General features: G+C 37.3%; 1 pseudogene across 1 annotated transcript; it reads right to left on the bottom strand.

The window, feature by feature from the left end:
* Positions 1-388: 388 nt before the first annotated feature.
* LOC143565946 (protein AUXIN RESPONSE 4 pseudogene) lies at positions 389-2,751 on the bottom strand (annotated as a pseudogene). The gene is made up of 2 exons (XR_013141156.1): positions 1,606-2,751; positions 389-592 (listed from the first exon to the last, which is right to left on the bottom strand). The product of XR_013141156.1 is annotated as a protein AUXIN RESPONSE 4 pseudogene (transcript).
* Between the last annotated feature and the right edge of the window lie 1,289 nt (positions 2,752-4,040).

Below are 4,040 nucleotides of genomic sequence, written 5' to 3'. Positions count from 1 at the left end.
ATTTAACCCCTCTATTATTATTAGTTACATTTAGTCTTTAAATTTTTAAAAGTATATTTAACATTTAAGAAAACCTAACCTAAAAAACATAAAATCTATTACCTAGCTTTTTGTTTGTTTACTGTTTTTATTTTATTTTATTTAATTTTTTATTTTTAAAACATTTTGTAATTTGACGTAGAGATGTATATTTTATTAAATTTATTATTTTTTTTGCCGTACCCTTTCCATATTTTTGATTTTTGCCATTTCTCGTACTCGTAACGTCCCCGTATCCTGATCCCGTACCCGTTCCCGTGCTACTTACTAGACAGAAAAACCAATGATGTTAAAACTTGATACAAAATCTTTGACAGCCATATGTTTTGCGACAGTATTTCACACTGAACTAAAACTCAGGCCTGAGCCCATAATCAGTTGGGTAGCCAACTTCCAGACCATAACCGCGACTGTCAACATTGGCTGTTGCTTCCTCAATCATCTCATGAGTGTGGTCCGGTACAGGGTCTTCTTTTGTGGGGACTTTGATGGGCTTTGGCAATCGGGACACGAACCCGCGTATATGTTCTGCCAGCTCATCAGCTGTATCATCCTGCACGCACAAATAAAGTAATAATTAAAATGAAATGATCAGCTGTGTCGTGTATACGTTCTGCAGATTTACCCATTAAAGAGACACTTTGATCCATTCACTTGTGAACGAGTCTATTTCTCAAAGTGGTAAAAAAAATTGCTAGAATGAAAACGGGTCAACTAAGTCAAGCAGGTCGAAAGACACAGAATGCATTTTTATTGCAAAAAAAAACAAAAAAAAAAGAAAAAACTCTTTTAAGAAATATGAATTCATGTTCCGTACAGGAATTATTTGAAAAAGATATAAATGATTTTGAAAAAGAGTGTTTAAAGTCAACCCAACCCGGCCACAACAAAAACTCGCCTGTTTTAACCAGTTACCAATTCTGCATATTTATGTAATACATTCAAACATAAAATACAATCCCCCATAACTCATTTGAAATGGTGATGGCTTGTATTATTTTAAGTAAGTTAAGTGTGTCAAGCCTATTATATAAAAAATAGGCTTTAGCAAATATGTTTGTTAACCTAGCTTTAGCAATTTATAGTACTGTTATTTAAAAATTAGGTTGATTTAGGCAAACAGAAAAAACGGAAACATTTGGATACGTCACAAAAATCAACGGGTCATTTTGGGTCACCTCAAATCAGTCAACGCATCAAATTAGATAAGTATTATAAAACTTGTTGACTTACCAACGATCCAAATATATTAGCCACCATTTAAAATATGGCAGGCGAGTTTATTTTGGTACCTTTCTAAAACCGTCTCAGTTCAAACCGACCTCGGTTTGACCATAACCTGATTTGACCTGAACAAAGTCAAAATACTTTTATAAAACAGCCCATTCTGACCCAAACTAATTTTGCTCAGAACTCGTATTAACCTAAACCAGTTCTGAATCATCAACCGAACCCACCCAACCCCCCCCCCCCCCAGTTTTCCAGGCTTAAATTATACTAACCTCAAGCAATAATATATTCAAAAAACCAAAGCGCAACCCATTGTACAAACTATGGTATTCTCACCTGCAGCCAACAGCCACCGGAATGTGTGACAAACTTTGCCTGAGAAATCACCTCAGCCACCTGGCGGCCCTTTCCGGTCCACTCATCAGATGAACCGCTAGACCAGATCACTTGCATTGGCAAATCCTTCACACCATTTAACTTAGCCCATTCTCCAACATCAAAACTAGAATTCAATCTATTCCCCATTTCAACAACCGACTTAATTCCATCTCTACCCTTCAAAAGAGCCCGATGACTCTCCGAATCCAACACGCCACCCGGTTTCAAACAACAACTCCTAACAACCTTATCGAAAACAAACCCAAAACTTGTAACAACCTCTCGAACCATCGGCACTTTCAAAACCCATAATGGAAACGCCGATTTGCCCGCTGCACCATCAAGAACCGTCACACTTCTTACAAACCCTAGATTTTCCGACACCCAATTCGCCCCCAAATTAAAAGCCGAATCATGAAGAACCAAATCAACCGGCCCTAACCCCAACGCCTCAATCACCTGCCCCAGAACCCGACCCGTCTCATCCGGACCGACCTCCACCGCTCTCAAACTCTTCACTTCCGACACCCGAATCTCATTCTCTGCATAATCATAATTCACATAGCCCTGCTCAACCAACTGATCAAACCCCCAAAAAATCCCCTTCTCTTTAATCTCGTTATACATCTCCAAAACCCGCCCGAACCCCGTGATCACTTTCGACTCGGTCACCGTCACAAACTTATCCGAAAACCCGGAACCCGGAAGGTCAATTGCGACAGCACGCACCCCATTTTGCCCCAAATTCTTTACAACCTTATTAAAAAGATAAGAACTTGAACCTAGCCCGTGAACAATAAGCACTTGACTTGAGGAATCCATTGGGCCATCTTGGATGGTGAAGACTTCAAGTGAGTCGCCGTGAGGGGTTAATTGGACTTTAATGGTTCGGCCGTTGGAGTAATGGTGCCTGAGATTTGTGGGTAGAGTGAGGAACCATGATTTGGGATCCGGGTTAGTGGAAAGATTTGAAATTGTGACGAGAATCAGGGTTAGAAGAGAGACAGAGAGGGTGAAGTAGAACCAGAAAGTGAAGGGGTTTGGGTTTGGGGGTGGTGACGTGGGTTTGTTTGTGGGAGGACTTGGTTCAGTTATGATCGCCATTGATGTGAGCTGCAGATGTAAAGATATTGGGAAAGTTTACAAAGTATGAAAATGGATCTTCGTTTAAAACTTTTAGTGAAATCTTGGGACCCACACAAACAAAGTTCAAATAGATTTTTTATTGTTAAAATTACTGTTTGCGTCCCATTGGTTTTAAAACGGAGGCACAATGAGTCCTCGAAAACTTTTTTAAATTGGTTGTGGTTTTAAAAATAAACCATTTGAGTCCCTGCCGTTACTTAACTTTCAGAGTAAACTTTCATTTTACTGAAACCACAGGGACTCAAATTGTTCGTTTCTGAAACCACAGAGACTCAAATTGTTCGTTTCTGAAACCACAGAGACTCAACCAGTTCAAACAAATTTTCAAGGACTCATTGTGTATCCGCCCTAAAATCACAGGGACGCAAAAAGTAATTTTCTCTTTTTTTCTTTTAATGCTTTTACACTGTTTGGTACCCTTTTAACGGTTATTAAAAGGCTGTCTTTTAATGTTTTATATAGCATTTTAATAGTTAAGAGGTTATTTTAAGTCTGAATGGTTAATAAGCTATCTTTTAATGGTTACCTTTTTAGACTTAAGGCTACTTATTAACTATTAAGAGTTTATGAACCATTAAGTGATAGTTCCTTAATGATCATTAAGAGGCTACCAAACAACCATAATGCTAATGCAAAACTTAGTCTTTTTATGATGGGATATCACCATGTAAACTTATTTTGATGCTCAATATCTTACTCATTTAAAAAAATCATTAAAAAAGAAGCCCACTATAGGAGTAAATTATATATATGAGTAATGTTCAAATAAGAAGTTTGATTTTCCTAAAAAGGCTAGAAAGGAGGGTATTTTAGTCTAACACGTTAATATCAAAACCCACTTACTTTAATCATAAAACCCACTTACATTAATTTCAAAAACCCACTTACATAATACCCAATTACATCTTCATTCATCTCCTACAACCACCACCACTCCACCACTCCACCGCCCACCGCCACCACAACCGTCACCCACCGCCGCCACCTCGTCGGAAAAGTCCGAAAAAACACAATGGAAAACACTATGAAAAAGACAATGGAAAAAAACACTATGAAAAAAAAACACAATGATAAAAACACAATAAAAAACACAATTGTATGACACAATGTAAAAAACGCAATGGAAAAAACACAATGAAAAATATTGTTCTATAACATAATTTGGTAAACACAAATTGTAAAAAACCCACTAATTTTTTTTAATTTTTATATTACAATATGGTACTCATATAAAAGATAAAAAGACA

This window comes from Bidens hawaiensis, unplaced genomic scaffold, assembly GCF_021521415.1.
Source record: "Bidens hawaiensis isolate Kalapana, Puna unplaced genomic scaffold, B.hawaiensis_p1.1 tig00022666_1, whole genome shotgun sequence".
Taxonomy (NCBI): Eukaryota; Viridiplantae; Streptophyta; class Magnoliopsida; order Asterales; family Asteraceae; genus Bidens; species Bidens hawaiensis.
The sequence above is the reverse complement of the archived record's forward strand: the minus strand, read 5'-3'. Positions and strand labels throughout refer to the sequence as shown.